At 42.5% G+C, this 19,933-nt stretch overlaps 1 protein-coding gene across 4 annotated transcripts in view; it reads left to right on the top strand.

Moving 5' to 3' along the window:
- The first annotated feature begins 427 nt into the window (after positions 1 to 427).
- Positions 428 to 19,933, top strand: part of POGZ (pogo transposable element derived with ZNF domain) — a 50,933-nt gene continuing 31,427 nt past the window's right edge. For all 4 annotated transcript variants that reach the window (XM_039246288.1, XM_039246287.1, XM_039246286.1 and 1 more), the window contains exon 1: positions 428 to 748. The gene's annotated coding sequence lies outside the window, so the exon portion shown is untranslated. The remainder of the gene's footprint in view (positions 749 to 19,933) is intronic.

Below are 19,933 nucleotides of genomic sequence, written 5' to 3'. Positions count from 1 at the left end.
AAGAGTGTGTGCCATTTTGCTGCCTTTGTTCCAATAAGTTGTTGGTGCCACTGGGCCTCACCATCTGGCCTGAGGCATGAGGTTCCTGTTTAGGTTAGGTACAAGTCTTGAGGGCAAAGTGGGGAGATTCCCAAAATTTCCTTGGAAAGTCCAGGCAAGTGAATCGGGAATATTTTATTTGGAATTCCCATTTTTCTCAGCAAAATTTAGATGTTGCTTCTGATACTAATTATTCATTATTTCATTTTCTAAAAAAAAATGTTTTTATTTATTTATTTATTTGCAGGCCCAGACAAACTTGACCAGAAAAGAAGCCCGGGCAGGGGTTAGGATGAGCTCATGACGTACCACGGGCTCCAACCAATTGGAAGGCCACGAGAGGGGGAGGGCGGAAGTGACGAGCCGTATCCCTCCGCGGGGCGAGAGGGTCGGTGGGGGGAGTCGGCGTCTCTCTCCCCCGCGCCAGCTCCCGTACACGGAGCCGCATTCCTTGGCCCCCCCACCCCCCTCCCTCGGGGCCCCCCCGCCCCCCTCGGGAAAAAAATCCACCCCAAATCACTCGAACCCGAGGGAGGTTTCCTTTCACCCTCGGGGAGACGAGCTCTCCACGGTTCCCTCTCAGCCGTCTCCCCCAAGCCCCCGTCCCCTCCCCTGCTCCCACCCCCTTCTCCCGGCGCCGGGTGCAAGGTCCCTTTAAGGCGACGGCGCCTTCCTCGGGTCAGACTACCGGCGGCGACGACCACGGGAGGTGAGTGAGCGAGCGGGCGAGCCTTCTCTCTCCCCACCCCCTTCTCCCGGGGGTTCCGTTATCTTTTCGCTCGGCGAGGCGCTCCGAGGCGAGACAATGAGAGGGGGATGGGGCTGGTGCGCGAGGGGTGGGGGCGGGGGCCCGGTGGCGCGCGCCCCCGCCCCCCGCGAGTGGCGGCGCGGCCCGCGGCGGAGGCGGCGGGCGTGGGGTGCGGCGCGCGAGCGCGAGAGTGAGTGCGTGCGCTCCGGGAGCCGCGGGAGCCGCGCGGCGGGCCAGGCCGGGCGGCCCCTGCCTGCCTGCCGGCCGCCCCCGCCCCCCGGCGTCTGCCGCGGCGCGCGCGCGCGCGCGCACTCGCGCCCCACGGCCCCGCACACAGCCGACGTCCACACGCACGCCCGGCGCTAGGCGTCTCGGAGGAGTGGGCGGGCGCGGGCGGTGGCCCGCGGGGAAGGGGGCGGGGGCGCGGGCGGCTGCGAGACGGCGGGGCGCGGCGGGAGGGGCAGGCGAGGGGGCGAGGCCGCGCCGGGGTGAAGTCCCGGGGGGTCGGGTAGCGCTCGGTTCTCCCGCCGAGTCCCCGCCGGCGAAGGAGTGGGGCACCCTTTTTGAGCGCGAGCTGGAAAATGAGTGATCGCTGTGCCGCTCCCTTGTGTTATGTAATCGCCGCTCGGTCCAGTGGTGCATCCTAAGCTGTCGTGCACTGCAGTTAGTTTGCAAAGTCTTCTCCCTCGGACCTAAGATATTTTTGCGATGGCGCCGTGATTTATAAAATGGGATGGGGCGGAATATCTTTATTTCTGGGGTTTATATCCTGCCGCGGTGGGCGCCATGTTTATCCCGGGGACTATTTTTTTCTAGATTCTCAGCATCTCCTGGAAAGAGTGATGTCGTTGACCCACCTGCTCTCCTTTTTTTTTTTTTTCTTTTCCTGCGAGTTGCCCAGATTACCCCCGTCAGACGCGGGATTCCCCTAAACTGCTAATAACACTGGACGTCTCTCTCCTCACTTCTTTGGGCATTCTTGGCTCAGATAAAGGTGGAGCTGAGAAGAGCCTTGGAAGTCGGTTAGCCCAATCTCGTTTTCGAGATGGAAATTGGGAGACGGTTGTACTATCTCAGAACATCCGCTTTCTTGGTGGAGATTGGGGCCTAGCCTTCTACACTGTTTTGGACACTTCCCACCGCAGCCCAAACCCCCCGCAGACATGGAGTTGTACTTTCAAAGGATTCCCGTCTAGGTAGAGGGGAAACCGCGGCCGGGGCGGGGGCGCTGCTTCTTGATAAACCAACGTCCTGACCGTGAGTTGCTTTTGGGCCTGGAAATTGGAGTCTGAATTCGAACTGGTTTGCACACTTGTTAAGGATACATAAGAAGTGCCTTGGAGATGGCTGAAAGTGCTGTTTTTTGGGGGGCCTCATGCCCAAGTCTCTTTGGGCCGGATGGGGGGGGGTGCCACCTTGTCTACATTTTTAACCCGCACTCCTTTAGCTGAGGCTGATTAAGGCAATTACCACATGGAGAATTTTCGTTTAGCATAAAGGTGCTAATAATATAATCTTAAAACAATTAAATGGCAATTTATGCTCTTGATTTCCTTCCCTTTTCTTATGGCTATAACATACCGACCACATCGGAGTTTGAGAACTGAAGAGTTTGAAAACTAACAGAATGGAGACTCGGGATGTGGGATGAACAGGGTTTTGTTATTTTCCACCCCCACCTTAAACCGGTGGTATAATCTAGGAAAGCAGGTCGCAAAGTGTGGCCAGCGGTCTCTGGGGATCCTTGAGACCCTTTCAGGGGAGCTGAGAGGGCGTAACTATTTTTAAAATAGGGAATACGAAAATGCTGTTTATACTCTTTCAGTGACATTTGCACTGATTGTTTAAAAGCAAAGCTGATAAAACGGCCGGTGGTGCCTTAGCGCAAAGCGAGACAGTTGCATGAAACTCCGTGTGAGCATGTCCTTGATGAAGCAGTAAAAATGATTTATTAATTGGGACACCTGAGTGGTTCAGTCAGTTAAGTGTTGGGCTCTTGATTTCCACTCAGGTCATGATCCCATCCTTGGTGTGAAGGAGCCTGCCTGGGACTCTGCGCAGACAGCGGGGATGCCGCCCTCTCTGTTTGCCCCTCCCCCGCAGGCGCTCTCTCTCTAAATAAATTTTTAAAATCTCAGTCCTGAGTCAATGTCCTTTCAGTTTTTTAAGAATCTGTGACTGAAAGAATGCATAAAGCACTCTTGCTGCCTAAGGAAGTATGATCTTCATAAGGAAAAGCAGTTGTGAGATTGAGTTATGAGCTGCTGGTTTCAAGGAACAGCATTTTTACTTGAAAGAGCGACTTGACTAGATTTTTTTTTCACACTTTAACGTTTGGACGTTTGGTAGTGTTTTTGTTTGTTTGTTTGTTTGTTTTTTAGAGAGCAAGCATGAGCAGGGTAGTGGGACAGAGGGGGAGAGAGAGAATCTTAAGCAGGCTCCATGCTCTCAGCACAGAGCCTGATATGGGGCTCCATCTCACGACCCTGGAGTCATGACCTGAGCCAAAATCAAGAGTTCGGCTCTCAACCAACTGAGCCACCCAGGTGCCCCTGGCAGATAATTTCTGAAAGTGAAGTGAGCCTGTCACTTCAAGAAAACCATTGACAGTATTTGTTACCCACAATAAAATTTTGAGCGTGAAAGTAAGAATATGTTAAAAGTTAACATCTTGTGTGTGTACTCTCTTTCTCTCTCTCAAAATAAACTTTAGAAAGAAGTTGACATCTCAGGTTTGAGAGCTTCCCAGCACTTAAAAAACTTTTTTATAACATCAGTGTTAATGACTGTGATATTTAAGTATTTCTTAAATTGTATTTATGTTTATATTTGGAACACGGACATTTCAGTAAATTTGTATTTTGCAAGTGACCAATGCATGATGTTTCAAAATATCATGGATAAATGATCCTTTCAAAATGCAAGGTACACCAGTGGATTTTAATGTAAGAAAGTACAAAAAGTGGGTTGATAGGGATTCCGATTCCAAGATGCAACTATTCTTTAAGAAACTACCATTTGTTTGAGTTTTAGCATTGTGTCAATATACACAGCTATCTGAAAAGGTTTTTAGAATACTTCTCTTTTTTCTGAGACCTATGTGAGGCTAGATGGTCATATACTTAACCAAAACAACATACAGCAACAGACTGAATGCATATGCAGCTATGAGAATCCAGCTGCCTTCTATTAACCTATACCTAGATGACTGGCAAATATGTAAAACAATACTGCTTTTCTAATTCTTTTGGGGGGAAATGGTAACTTTTAGTTGAAAATGTCATTTATATTAACTTGGGATGGTTTGTTAATGTTAATCACGTTGATAAGTATTTCTTTTGTTTTAAGGCCTTTATATGGTAAATATCAAAAGATAGAATCCCCATAAGTAAAAACTTTTTGAAGTCCTTAATAATTTTAAGAATGTAAAGGGGTCCTGAAAAACCAAAACATTTGAGAATCACTGGGCGCTGTCCTGTGCTTCTGCTTCTGAGATCATCCAAATCTGCCTAAATTTAAGAATATCTGGAGAATTTACAAGTGTTAGTTGGAGTTAGTAATGGAAGAGGCAGTGGCTTGGGGGAGAATTCTAGAGAAAAACGTTGATTTGAGTCATGGTGTGTTATCTACTAACTTTAACCTTGGGCAAGTTACTTAATCTCTCTAAACCTTTTAAATCTCATCTTTAGAATGTAGTACTTAGGACATGTAATAGTGAGAATTCATTGAGAATGATGAGTGTAAAGTACAAAATAATGCCTGGCATTATACTAAAATATATTCCAGGTAATGTTTCAGTCTTTATTCTACATACAAGTAAAAACCTTGGGTTGCGAGTAACTTGTTCTGTGAGTGTTCCGCAAGACGAGCAAACATTTCAACTTGATAAACTAGCGATGTCTTGCAATACAAGTAGTACGTGACGCTGAACATCACATGATCACAACTGAGCCAGTGGTGGTTCTCTCTCTCTCTCTCTCTCCCCCCCTACGGGATTGTGGGTGATCATCTCCCATGCTCGGATGCTTGGTCTCAGGCCGCAGCAGCTAGCAGAAATCAGTGATTTTTCCGAACGTTGGAAGGTGCCCACAAGTGGCACTAGTGTATGTTTTGTCCCTTCAGAGCACCTGTGGACAGACCTTTGCTTTTCCATACAAGAGTAAGCTTAGGAATGCTTTGCTTCATTCTAGGTCAGGCTGCCTGCAGATATAGACCCTTACCTCTGCTGCCTTATTGCCAGTTACATTAAATACAGTAACAAGAGTTAATTAATACTGTACTGTAGTCAACATCTGTGCAAGCGTGTGCAATGGCCCCCATGCAGAAAAAGGTTGAAAAGAAAAGCGGTAAGAAGAAGGAAATGATTACAGTGGAAGTTAAGAAGGAAATCATCAAGAAGTATGAACGAGGTATGCGAGTGGCTGAAATTGCAAGATTTTATAAGAAGTCTACATCAACCATTTGTACAATATTAAAGAAGAAAGAAGAAATAAGGGGGCTAGATCCAGCAAAAGGAGTCACGAGAATATCAAAGCAACGGCCACGTGTTCTGGAAGATGTGGAAAAGTTGCTTCTGGTTTGGATAAACGAGAAGCAACTAGCAGGTGATACTGTGACCGAGAACTTAGTCTGCGAGAAGGCAAAGACCTTGTACACCGATCTCATAAGTAAACTGCCAGGTACGTCAACAGAAAAAGAAGAAGGCTTCAAGGCAAGCAGGGGATGGTTTGACAACTTTAAGAGGAGAAGTGGCATCCGTAGTGTGGCAAGGCACGGAGAAGCTGCAAGTTTGGATGCTAAGGCAGCTGAGGCATTCGCTACTGAGTTCCAGAAGCTCATGGTTTCCGAGTGTTACCTGCCAGAACAAGTTTTTAACTGCGATGAGACGAGGCTTTTTTGGAAAAAGATGCCAAAGAGGACTTACATTACAGAAGAAGAGAACGTAGTGCCTGGTCACAAACCCATGAAAGACCATCTCACCCTCTTGTTTTGTGCTAACGCAAGCGGGGATTTTAAAGTCAAGCCCCTGCTTGTGTATCATGCTGAGAATCCACGAGCCTTCAAGAAATGCAAGGTGCAGAAGAGCCAGTTAAACGTCATGTGGAGGTCCAACAGCAAGGCGTGGGTCACTCGTATCTTGTTCATTGAGTGGATCAATGAGGCCTTCTGTCCTGAAGTGAAGAGATACCTTTTAGGAAAGAATCTGCCACTCAGAGCCTTGCTGGTGATGGATAATGCTCCTGCTCATCCTCCAGGCTTTGAGGATGACTTACTGGAGGAATTCAAGTTCATTAAGGTCAAGTTCCTTCCTCCCAGCACCACTCCGATCCTCCAGCCCATGGATCAGCAGGTCATTTCAAACTTTAAAAAGCTTTACATCAAAGCACTATTTCAGCACTGCTTTGAGGTGACCAAAGGAACAAACCTTACCCTACGAGAATTTTGGAAAAATCATTTCCACATTGTCAGCTGCCTCAAGATCATTGATAAAGCCTGGGATGGGGTCACCAAGAGAACCCTCTTTTCTGCTTTGAGAAATTTGTGGCCTGATTGTGTTCTTGGTCATGATTTAGAGGGGCTTGCTCATGAACAAGAGGCGCCAGTTGTGGATGAAATTGTGTCCTTGGGGAAGACCATGGGACTGGAGGTGAATGAGGATGACATCCAGGAGCTGGTGGAGGATCATGGCCAGGAGCTCACCACCGATGAACTGATGGATCTGCATCGAGAGCTACAGCAAGAGGTTATCGAGACCTCCTCTGCAGAGGGAGAGGAGAAAAAGGCGGAGGAATCCCTCACTTCAAAGGAGATTAGGGAGATGTGTAAAATGTGGGAAACAGTGCAAAATTTTGTAGAAAAGCACCACCTGAATAAGGCTGTAGCCGTGCAAGCGATGAATCTATTTAATGACAATGCAATGTCACATTTCCGCGAAATCCTCAAAAGGAGGCAAAAGTAAGTGTCGTTGGATAGGTTTCTTGTTAAAGTTGCACCAAAAGAAAAAGATTCCATTGAGCCAATAGATAGCAGTGATTCGTTAGTGATAGTGAAAGTCGTCCTACACAATAACTCTCCTCTCTCTTGTCTCCCTCACACCAGCCACGAAGGTTTTCCAAGGTAAGTGCAGTTGAATTTGTTTATTTTTTTTGTATTTTGTAATTTCTTTATTATATTGCAATATTATTATCATTTTTATATGAGTACTTTTGGGTGTGTAATGAATCATTGGAGTTTCTACTATTTCTTATGGGGAAAGTCGCTTTGATAACACAAATGCTTTGGATTACAAGTGTGTTCCCAGAACAAATTTTGCTCGCAAACCAAGGTTTTACTGTATGTCTTTTTGTTGAGGGTAGAGATTTCTTCCCCCCCCCTTATTTTTTTTAATGTTTGTTTATTTTGGGAGGTGGGGAGCGCAAGCAGGGGAGAGGCAGAGAGAGACAGATAGACAGACATGGAGACACAGAATCCCAAGCACACTCCAGGCTCTGAGCTGTAAGCACAGAGCCTGATGTGGGGCTTGAACTCACGAGCTGTGAAATCATGACCTGAGCATAAAGTTGGATGCTTAACCTACTGAGACACCCAGGTATTCCAGACTTTTTTTTTTTTTTTTTTTTAAGTTATTTATTTTGAGAGGCAGAGAGACAATCAATTCCAAGCAAACTCCAGGCTGATGGCCTGGGGTCTTGATCCAGTGAACCTTGAGATTGTGGCCTTAGTTGAATTCAAGAGTTGGACTTAACCTGACTTAACCAACTGAACCACCCAGGCGCCCTGAGGGTGGTGATTTCTGATTTAAATTACAAACCCTAGAGCTGTTTGGTCCCTTTTTCATATCTGTGTGTTAAGACTTTGATAGAATCTTGGCATTCTGGCTTATGATATTAAAGCCATATCCACAAAAAACATTTTTATATGTTACTTGGGAGGAGAAATGGAAACGGACTAACATATTACCAGTGTTTAGCAGAGTTAAAGGAAATCAAGGGAGTAGAAATGGAATATAGGCCACATGACAATTGTCAGTGAAGAAAAGCTCTTGTTGGGAAAGGACCCCTGAATATTGAACCCTTTAAAAATAGGGAACTTAACTGCTAAGTTTATTTGTGGTTTTAGTAAAGAACACATAACTCTTATCTGGGTGCTTCTTGATAGATTTGCTGCCTATTAGATTATTAACACTGTTTAGAGACATATCATGAATATTTGAGGTTCTACAACTGTTGGATTCTGTAAGGGACGGAACCGGTCACGCAGAAGACTGGGTAAATAAGAGCTTCTTACACGTTTAACAGTAATTAGTTTTACAGCCGTTTTAAGTAGTCAGCGCTATAGGTTTTCTAGAATTAATCTTTTTTAAAGACAAAAATTGAGATAATTTGAAAACAAATGCCAATTGTTTTGAGGATTATGATTTCTTACGCTAGAGTAAGAGGGTATATTCTTAAATATTTTTGTTTTGTGATGTTTGTTTATTTTTGAGAGAGAGTCCGCGCGCATGCACACATACTTGGAACAGGGGCAGAGAGAGAGGGAGACACAGAATCTGAGGCAGGCTCCAGGCTCTGAGCTAGCTGTCAGCACAGAGCCCAACTGCAGGCTCAAATCACGAATGAGCTGTGAGATCATGACCTGAGCCAAAATCGGACGCTCAAGCAACTGAGCCAGCCAGATTTTTTTGGTAATGTTTATTTTGAGAGAGAGAGAGAGAGAATGAGTGAGAAAGGGGCAAAGAGAATCCCAAGCAGCCTCAGGTTGAGCCCAACTGGCCCCAGGTACCATGAGATCATGACCTCAGTGGAAATCAGGTGTCGGATGCTTAAGTAGTTGAGTCACCCAGGCACCCCTTGTTGCTTTTAAATAACAGGTTATTTGTAAAGCTTTCTCTTTGTATCTTGCTTTTCAATTATGTAGACTTTTACTGGTTAGCTAGGACCTGAGTATAGTTACCATATTTGCCAGTGCTTAAGATACAGTTCACTTCTCCCTAGAAATGTATATCTGGTATATCCATATTATGGATGGGAAGATGAATGCCTAAGACTTCAAAGGCTGTGAGAATTGTTAATAGTCCTGTGTGAGCTGCAGTATTGAATAAAGCCTACTGAGAATACAAAAACTATATTGTCAATACAATTACTGCTATAAAGTCCAGAAACTAAATAGGTCACTAAGATGTCACATAATGGGTTGGATTAATGGAAGATGGTAGCACCTCCTTGGCAGCCTACATAATCCACCTTAGATTCATTTTTTTTCTAACATTATTTAATTATCACATACATTTTAAGAAACATATATGCAACCTGTGTGAAAAGTGTTCCTAGAAATAAGAACAAGTTAAATAGAAAATTCAATCAACACGACTACTAGTTTGATTTAGTAAATGGCAAAAAGATGACAAGAATGTGGTAGTGCAAAAATATCACAACCAAAATATGAATAGGTAGGGGCACCTGGGTAGCTCAGTCAGCTAAGCGTCTGACTTCAGCTCAGGTCAGATCTCACGGTTCGTGGGTTCGAGCCCCACATCAGGCTCTATGTCAGCTCTGTGCTGACAGCTCAGAGCCTGGAGCCTGTTTTGGATTCTGTGTCTCCCTCCCTCTCTGTCCTTCCCACCTCATGCTCTGTCTCAAAAATAAATGAACTATCAAAGAAATATCTGAATAGGTAGTTTTTATGCCCAACTTTTAAAAAATTTCAGCTTTATTGAAGCACAATTGCCAAAATGTAACATTTTTAAAGTACACATTATGGTGATTTCATGTACATTGTGAAAGGATTACCTCCATCTAGTTAATGAACACATTTATCACCTCGCATTTATTTTCTGTGTGAGAAAATTTAAGTTCTATTTAGCAAATTTCAGTTGTATGGTACAGTGTTCTCAATTATAGTCTTCATGTTTTACATTAGATTGTCAGCCCTTATTTATCTGATTCCCCTCAACTTTGTATTAAGAAAACTTAATGCATGGGAAAGAATACAAGGAGTATCAACAGTGAACCAGTTACCTAGACACAATGATTTTTTAACATACTAATGTCTATAAGGAAGCACTAAAATATGCATATGTTTGCTAAACCACTTGAAAGTCAGACATTTTCACTAAATATTTCGTGCATTTGCTAAGAATAAATACATTCTTCTATGTAATTCTAATATAACTGTTCTTTTTAATAAAATTTAAAAAATAATTCCTAGGTTGGGAGGGACCTGAGAGGGTGGGGAAGGGACAGAATGAGAAGGAGACAGAATCCCAAGTAGGCTCTGCAGCTCTGTCAGTGCAGATCCTGATGCAGGGCTCAAACTCACGAACCCTGAGATCATGACCTGAGTCGAAATCAAGGGTCCGACGTTTAACTGACTGAGCCACTTGAGCGCCCCATCTTTTTTTTTTTTTTAAAGAATATACTTCTTTTGATGAGCACTGAGTAATGAGTAGGATTGTTGAATCATTTTGCTGTAGACCTAAATTTAACATTGTATGTTAACTATACTGGAAATGAAATTTAAAATATTTTTTAAATTAGGGTCGCCTGGGTGGCTCAGTTGGTTAAGCATCCGACTTCGACTCGGGTCATGATCTCACGGTTCATGGGTTCAAGCCCCGCGTCAGGCTCTGTGCTGAGAGCTAACTCAGAACCTGGAGCCTGCTTTGGATTCTGTGTCTCCCTCTCTCTCTGACCCTCTACTGCTCACTCTGTCTCTCCCTCAGGGGAAAAAAAATTAAAATATATATATATATATACTTTAAAAAAAATAAAAATTTTTTAAATTTAAAAATAAAAAGTAATTCCCAAATGTTATGTAGTTTATATATTCAAATGTTTCATTTGTTCCCCAAATGTCATTTATACTTTTTATATGAACTGAAATCCAGTAAAGGTTCAAATGTTGCATTTTGTTATGACTCTTTAGTTTCTTTTTTATTTACTTTTTTATTTTAGAGAGAGAGAGCTCAGAGAGCATGCAGATGCAGGTGGGGGGAGAGGAGCAGAGAGAGAGAGAGAGAGAGAGAGAGAGAGAGAGAGAGAATCTCAAGCAGGCTCCGTGCTTAGTGTGAAGCTTGATATGGGCCTGATCCCACAACTCTGGGATCATGATCTGAGCGAAAATCAAGAGTTGGACACTCAACCAACTGAGGTACCCAGGTGCCCCAACCCCTAGTTTCTTTTAATTTAGTTTGGTGTGTGTGTATCACATTTTTGAAGAGAAGATGGTACTAGTTTTACAGAATGTTCTCTATTCTGCATTTGTCTGATCATTTCTTTATAGAACGTCCCACCTTCTGGATTTACCTCATTATTTCCTTTTGGTGCTGCTTAACTTACTCCTCTACTGCTGTGTTTCCTACAAACTGCAAGTTAAATTTAAATGCTTGATTTGTTTTTTTGTTTTTGTTTTTAATGTTTATTTTTCATTTTAGAGAGAGTGAGCGAGTACAAGTAGGGGAGAGGCAGAGAGAGAGGGAGATACAGAATCCGAAGCAGGCTCTATGTTCTGTACTGTTAGCAGAGAGCCCAATGCAGAGCTTGAACCCAGAAACCAACCGTGAGACCATGACCTGAGCTGAAGTCAGATGCTCAACCGACTGAGCCCCCCAGGTGCACCTTGATTTGATTAAGATTAACCTCGATTGTCAGTGGCTTGTTTGCTGTGTGCACCAGTTGGTGACAGGCAGACTCTGGATTATTGGCTAACATTTTTGTGTTTAAACTTAAGGACTTGTCATAACCTTTGGTGTTTGAGATACAGAGCTACCTTTGTAACTTACAGTTCAAATACAACAATAAGACTTTGAGAAAGAATGCAGAAGTAGGTTTACTTCCTGTCATTTTGGTTCACTGCCCTCTGGGAAAATGATTTGGAAGTTGAACTTGCAAGAAGGGTAGATATATTTAGCAGAAGCAACCCATAGAGGAATTGTAAAGGGGTCAAAACCAGAAATTTAGAAATGGAGATTAGGGGCACCTGGTGGCTCCGTTGGTTAAGCGTCCAACTCTTGATTTCAGCTCAGATCGCGATCTCATGTTTCGTGAGGTGATTATAAGGTTTGTTTCACCTTATAATCATCTACCTGTGAAACTTGATTTTATCTTCATATTCATCTGACCACTTCTGTACCATTCTTTCCTTGCCCAAGTACCTAATTTCTCCTCAAAACAGGAGCATTATGATGTCAATCCTTTAAAATTAAGGTTCCTATCAATTTTGTTGGTTACTATTGGTATGTTATTGTCACTGTTGACTAGTGAATAATTTTTGTGGCTATAACCTCCCAAAGTCCTTTAACCTTTAATTTCCATTTCCTTTTTTTTTTTTTTTAAGATGTTTGTTTTTTTATTTTGAGAGAGAGAGAGAGCAAGTTGGGGAAGGAGTGGAGGGAGAGATGGAGAACCTTAAGCAGGTTCCACGCTCAGCATGGAACTGGATGTAGGTCTTGATTCCATGCCCCTGAGATCATGACTTGAGCTGAAATCAAGACTCAGATGTTCAACCGAGTCACCCAGGTGCCCAAGAAATGATAGCTCTTTATGCATTGAATGTGGAATGATAGCTTTTAAAAATTTTTCCCCTCGGGACACCTGGGTGGCTCAGTCCGTTAAGTGTTCGACTTTGGCTCAGGTCATCACCTCATGGTTCGTGAGTTCGAGCCTCACATTGGGCTCTTCACTCTGAGCACAGAGCCCACTTCAGATCCTGTCTTCCTGTCTTTCTGCCCCTCCTGTTTGCACATGCTCCCTCTTTTTCTCTCTCTCCCCCCCCTTCAAAAATAAAAATACACAAAAAATTTTCCATTTCAGAGCATGGTTTCCATTTGATCAGGGCTTCTTCATCTTGGCCCTGTAGATGTTTCTGAGCAGAGAAGCCCCTGACCTGTGTACTGTAGGGTGAATTTCAGTAGCGCCTCTAGCCACTAGATAGATGCCAGTGGCAGTCCTCCCCAACCCTGCCTGTAGTTAGGGCTACCAAAAATGTCTCCAGACACTGCCAAATGTCTTCTGGAGGGCAAATAGTCCCCATTTTTGAGTATCCCTGAGCTGGATAACACCCACTGGCCTGTATGAAGATTCCTTAATAATGTCCTTTATGAATTGGTTTCCATTTAGCCTGTGTACACCTGTTGAACCCAATGTCTTCCACAGTAGGCCTGCCGCACTGCTTGTGCTGTGCCTGGTAGATGCTGGAGGGCAGAGGGATAGGATGAAATTTTTTTCTCTCTCTTGGAAGTTTTATTGATGGGAGAAATAAGCTCTTTGTTTATAAGTCAGGTTGTAGGCCTTTTGCTTTATCTAACCCCCTACCCCTTTCTACCTTGGAAAGGAACCTTGCTAGCTATATAAGCTTATATGCCGTGGATAAAGTTTTTGTTAGGAATAGTTAAAAAAATTTGGTACCTTTGAGGTGATCTGTCTTTATGTTGGGCATTCAAGAAAAGATGGTCTTTAGGGGCACCTGGGTGCCTCAGCAGTTAAGTGTCCGACTCGATTTTTGGCTCAGCTCATAATCTCACAAGTTCATGAGATCAAGCCCTACACCTGGCTCTGTGCTGACTGCACAGAGCCTGCCTGAGATTCTCTGTCTCCATCTTTCTCTAGCCATTCCCTACTTGAATACCTGCTATCTCTCAAAATAAATAAACACTAAAAAAATGACTGTCTTTCAAAAGACACTTGCTAAAGGACTTGATTAAACCAAATGTATCCTCTTTGTTAACCTATGATTGTCTTTAAACATTTTTAACAGTTGACCCTCGAACTATGTGGAAGCGGGGAGGGGTTAGGGATATTAACAGCCCGATAACCCTCCTCGTCAAAAATCTACGTATAACTTTTGACTTCCCAAGAACTTAACTAATAGCAGGAACTGGGAGAGATCACTTTTTACTCTGATACACAAATTACTGGAGAGACCAACTGCTCAAGTGGTGTTTTAAGGGGACATTGAGATACTCACAACACTTGAGTTACTGCAATAGCAGTAGGAGGTGGCTACGGAATTATTATAGGAGTACAGTAGATACTATTTCATGCAGTTATCTACTACTGCAGACTTGTTTACATTTCTCTATTACAAATGCCAGCACGTACAGTCGGTAGGTGTGTACGTTTTGATAAATTTTGCCTTTTTATAATTTGTGTATATTTTATGGTAGTAAATGATAAGCAGGTATTTAAGATATTTTATGTATTAGAGACATAGCTACCTTTTTCTTAATTTTTTTTTTTTATGTTTCTAGGCTACCCAGTTCTTCTGAGTTTTTTCAAATTGTTACAAATCTCCAAACTTTTCCAATACATTTGTTGAAAAAAAAAATCTGTAAGTAGACTCAAATCCATGTTGTTCAAGGGTCAACTGTATATGCAAATTCTGCCCTTCAGGGAAATGATCCAGGCTTCTTGTTAGGGGAAAGGAAAGGGGTTTGGAATAGAGAAAGAGTGGAAGTAATAAGATTAATGAGAATTTTTTTGCTCAGTAAATATGTTACAAGACTGAAAAATCTCAAGAAAGAATTCCAGGAGAAAATATAGTTTTGTTTTTTAGTTTCTAAAACATGTACTTTGTGGATGTGAAACTTTCTGCCAAATGCCATTGGGAGTGAGATTGAAGATAGCTAACTAATAATTGGGGGTTGGTATGAAGATTTATCTTTTTAAATGTTTATTCATTCTGAGAGTAGGGGAGAGAGTCCAGAGCAGGCTCCATATTTAGCTCAGCACAGATTCTGGGGCTTGATCCCACTAACTGTGAGACCATGACCTTAGCTGAAGTTAAGAGTCTGATGTTCAAACAGCTCAGCCACCACGGTGCCCCTGGAGATAATTTTATATTTAATTTGTTTTCATTTTTTTGAGAGAGAGAGAGCAAGCAGGGAAGGGCAGAGAGAAGGGGAGAGAGAATCCCAAGCAGCCTCCACCTGTCCGTGCAGAGCCAGATGTGGGGCTTGAACTCATGAACTATGATATCATGACCTGAGCCAAAATCTAGAGTTGGACCCTTAACTGACTGAGTCACCCAGGTGCCCCTAATTTTATATTAAAAGTGAGCTAAGGGGTATCTTGCTGGCTCAGTTGGAAGAACATGCAACTCTTGATCTTGGGGATTGTGAGCTTGAGCCCCACATCAGGCCCTCTGCTGTCAGCACAGAGCCTGCTTTGGATCCTCTGTTCCCCTTCTCTCTGCCCCTCCCTCACTCATTCTCTAAATAAATAAATAAATAAATAAATAAACTTTAAAAAAAAAGTCTTTTGAAAAATAAAATGAAGGGGCGCCTGGGTGGCTTAGTCGGTTAAGCGTCCGACTTTCACTTAGGTCATGATCTCGCGGTTCTTGGGTTCGAGCCCCGCGTCGGGCTCTGTGCTAACAGCCAGCTCAGAGCCTGGAGCCTGTTTCAGATTCTGCGTCTCCCTCTCTCTCTGACCCTCCCCTGCTCGCGCTGTCTCTCTCTCTCCTAGAAATAAATAAAACATTAAAAAAAAAAAAATTTAAANCTGACCCTCCCCTGCTCGCGCTGTCTCTCTCTCTCCTAGAAATAAATAAAACATTAAAAAAAAAAAAATTTAAAAAAAAAAAAAAAAAAAAGAAAAATAAAATGAAGAGAAAGGTCCCTAGCCTCTAACTGTAGTCTTGGAACACCACTCCCTACCAATAGGAATCAGAGCTCCTTAAAGAAATGGCATATTCTGGGTCTGGGGAAGGACATACATGAGATGAGCCTGGAGCGTGTTCTCTCAGATAGCAAGGGGTTTATTAGACACTAAGGTGTCAGAAGGGCTCGGGGCCCAACTGAAGATGTTCCACTGGCCAAAATAGGACACTTTTGAGTATCAATAAAGATAACTGCAGTGCACCAAAACACATAAATTATGTTTAAAATATGACATCATAATGATAGCTTAAGAACAAGCTTATTGTTCACTTTGATGAAATAGGATTGAATCATTATTTTAAAAACAGGTAAATAAAGGGGAAAAAATCAAGCAAGATAGAAGGAATCAAGACTTTACTATATGAACTGCACCATGGGTAACCAAATAATATATATATTTTGGCTTTTTTTTTTTTTAAGTTTATTTTAAGAGCACGACCCCAAGTTGGGGAGGGGCAGAGAGAGGGTGGGGAACAGAGGATCCAAAGCCAGTTCTGTGCCGGCAGCTGGAATTCACAAATGCTGAGACCATGACCTGAGCTAAAATCAAGAGTCAGATGCTCTACCAACTGAGCCACCCAGGTGCCCCTACTTCTATTTTTTTTAAATAGAAGTGTTCTGGTAAATGAAGGAAGGGTAGGTTTAGAGTGACTAGACCCAGCACCAGCACGCCCCCAGATGGAAGAGGACGCCACCCTTATGAGTGGTCTTGTGGGGAAAGTTCACCCTGCGTCTAATTGTGCCACTTGATCCACCTGTCCCATTTCAAGATCCCCAGGGGACAGAGGCATGTAGTAAACACTAGGGGTATGTGGTCAGCAGTAGCCGGCTTGTAGAAACTACAAGAGGTGAGCTGGTTCTTCAACAAATAGATTGCAAGGGAGAAAAAAAAGATGAAGGTCTGTAAATTAAAAGACTTAAACTTATCAAACAATCATAATATATGGACCTTATTTGGATCCTAATTCAAACACACTTTTAAAAGTATGGTATTTGAGAGAGTTTGAAATTTGAATGTTGACTAAGTGATATTAAGAGACTATCAATTCTTAGGCATGTAATGCTACTATATTTTTTCTTTTGTTATATTTTTCAGGTCCTTATGTTTTAGAGGTTAACGCCAAAATGTTTATGAATAATGTAGAGAGTAGCTTCAGAATAATATGAAGGAGGGAGGCATAGATAAAACAACAATTTTGGGTTGATAATTTTTAAAGGTGGGTGATAGATACATCTCTACTTTTGTATTTAATTAGAACTTATATCTCATTTAAAAGTGGAAAAGAGGGGTGCCTGGGTGGCTTAGTCGGTTAAGCAACCGACTTTCGCTTAGGTCATGATCTCGCGGTTCGTGGGTTCGAGTCCCCGCGTCGGGCTCTGTGCTGACTGCCAGCTCAGAGCCTGGAGCCTGTTTCGGAGTCTGTATCTCCCTCTCTCTCTGACCCTCCCCTGCTCACGCTGTCTCTCTCTCTCCTAGAAATAAATAAAAAAAATTTAAAAGTGGAAAAGAATCACAGTCGTCTTGATTCAGAGACTCACAATTGTAATATGATGAAAGTTTGCCCCTTCACTTGGTTTTCATGTGATTCTCAAATTTGTTGTCCATCCCACATTTTCCTCTTGATGTGGCACTGTGTTCCCAAGTGCTGGCCTTTATTTTCTGAAAGTCACATTTTTGCCTGGCAGTTTTTCATAAGAAATTAAAATGCCCCTAAATTGGGCAAGGATTGAATTTCAACATGTTTGTTTGTTACTGTGAGAAGTATCCAAGTCTGAATACACTTAGAGCAAAGCAATAGAGAATAGAAGAAGGAAACAATTCAGTTTTTTTTTTTTTTGCCTTGTGAGAAGTTAAGTTAAAGATTTGGTGTGGAAAGAAGTTAAACGTGAGTAGGATGATAGTTTGGGAAGATGTACATTGCAGTACTGGGTATTTAGTAATTCCTGTCGCCTTTTATCAAAAATAGTTGAGAGATGACTGATGACATACTGTATGCCATGGATTGCTTGAAAAGCCACAGAGAATTACCATGTTTCTTTCATGAGCATGTTGATAAAGATATTAAGCATAGCATTTCTTCATATTAATGAAGATTTCTTTTTGATAGCTGGAAAACTACAAGCAGTGTGCTAAATTTGCATTTTTCAAGTTTGTGAAGTATTTCATTTAGGTTGATACCTCTGTTGTGGTATGGCCTATCTTTTCAACGTAATTAGTGTTTTGAAGTGGAGGTGGTAAAATGAATGATCATGCTTGGAGACAACAGTCTAGGTCAGAAGTGAGGACTGTTTGAAAAACTTGGGTTCATTGTCTTCCAGAGATGTTTGGATGTATGTGAAATATGCTGAGTCAGCAGATGTCGTTTTTATTTTTATTTTTTTCTGGGTTGACAAGCCTTATTGGTTAATTCGTCTTGTTATAAAGAACTTGAAAAATATTTTGAGTTGAATTTTCTGCTCATTTTGAATTTTTAAATTTATATTGGTTGTCTTGGCAGAACATATACCTGGGGAGCTCTTTTTCTCTCTCTCAATAAAAAGTAGTTAGGCCACAAACATCTTTCTTTGCCATTTTTTCAGATTTACCTTTCTCACTCTTTCTGTTTATTAGAGTATCTTTTTCATGAGAGGACTAACATAGTTTGATCAGATGGAAGAAACTTTCTTTTTATTTTTATGTTTTTATTTTAGAGCACATGCACATGGAGCGGGGGGGCGGGGGGAGAGACAGAGACAGAGAGAGAATCTCAAGTAGAGTCTACGCTCTGTGCAGAGCCCCACACGGGGCTTGATCCCACGATCCTTGGATCATGACCTGAGCTAAAGTCAAGAGTTGGATGCTCAACTGACTGAGCCACCCTGGCTCCCCGGAAGAAACTTTCAGTATTCTTAAAATTCATTGCTGGGTTGCCTGGGTGCTCAAATGGTTATAAACATCTGATTTTACCTCAGATCATGACCTCACAGTTTGTGGGTTCAAACCTACATCTAGCTCTGTGCTGTCAGCTCAGAGCCTGGAGCCTGCTTCCGATTCTGTGTCTCCTCCTCCCTCTGCCCCTCCCCTGCCTGCTTGCTCTCTCTCAAAAATAAACATTAAAATGTTTCTTAAAAAATTCGTTGCTTCACAAAATGAAACATGCACTCAGTCCCTCAAAATATGGATATCCAGCATGGCTGTGAAACCACAGTTTGTACCCCTGCTTACTCTGAAGGGAAGTTTTCTTCCGACTGCTCAGCATATGTCTGGGGGTTTGTATGCAGCTGGTCAGAGTGGAAAAAAGTGCTTGAGATCCACCTGTAGAACTTCTCATCCACAGTGTACATTCATTCTGCCAGGAGTTTGATACTGATGCATTGTTGGCTATGGGCTCTATGAAAGTTAGACAGCAAATATCTGGTATAAAATTAAATAGTTAAAAAAGAAAGATGTTTAGAATGATGTCTTTTTCAGTAAAACTAGTCCGGACACTGTAGGAGTTGGTGCTGTGTGGTCTTGGCTCAAGGACTGCCTGCGGTATGGATTTGGCTTTTTTTTTTTTTTGAAGTTTATTTTTAAGAGAGAACACAAGCCAGGCGTGGGGGGGCTGCGCAAAGAGGGAGGGAGACACAGAATCCGAAGCACACTGCAGGCTCTGAGCTGTCAGCCGGACCCCGATGCAGGGCTCGAACCCACAAGCTGTTAGATCATGACCTGAGCCAAAGTCGAAGTTGAAAGTTGGGAGCTTAACCGATTGAGCCACCCAGGTGCCCCAGGCTTCTTTTTAATTCTGTTTTTGACTAGCACTGTCATTTGTATATTTATGTTAAATGTGAAACTAAGAAAATTTAAGTTGATCCCATATATGTTTTTCTTTCCTTGCTTATATCTTCTCCCCATTGTGGTTTTGGCCTGAAAAGACAAACAGAATATTAGAGAGCAGTTAGAATCAAGTTAGGCACTTCAGCCATTGAAACTGTGGGCACTTGGCTATAGGTAACTCACTGGGGCATTGGCTGGAGTTTTTTGGGTTTTGTTTTTTAATTTTAGTTGGCATACAGCGCAATATTGGCTTCAGGAGTAGAATTTCAGTGATTCATCACTTACATACAACACCAGTGCACCTCATAGGTGCCCTCCTTAGTACCTGTCACCCTGCCTGGATTTTTTAAATTTTCAAGGGAACACCGCCATCTGTTGGGCACCTTAAAAATGAATCCTGTCATGTTGTATGGACCCAACTACTTAGACTAGTTTTAGGTTGGTTGTTTTGTTTTGTTTTGGGTGTAGAGATGTAGCAAAAAAGTGTTTCTGAAATGATTTTTAAGGGCATTGTGAGAGCCTTTGCCTTAAAGGCTTTATTTGAACATTGAGTAGTATTGCTGTTACAGTTCCCAACCGACTGAGCTACCCAGGTGCCCCAACTATTACAATTCCAAGACAAAGAAATTGACCTGTAGTTTACTAATGTTGGAGGGCAGAATAGCAGTGGCTCTTTTTTTATTTTAATTTT

Source organism: Hyaena hyaena, unplaced genomic scaffold (assembly GCF_003009895.1).
Source record: "Hyaena hyaena isolate Hyena2069 unplaced genomic scaffold, ASM300989v1 scaffold_284, whole genome shotgun sequence".
NCBI classification, from domain to species: domain Eukaryota; kingdom Metazoa; phylum Chordata; class Mammalia; order Carnivora; family Hyaenidae; genus Hyaena; species Hyaena hyaena.
Note: the sequence above shows the minus strand (reverse complement) of the source record. Positions and strands in the feature narration are given on the sequence as shown.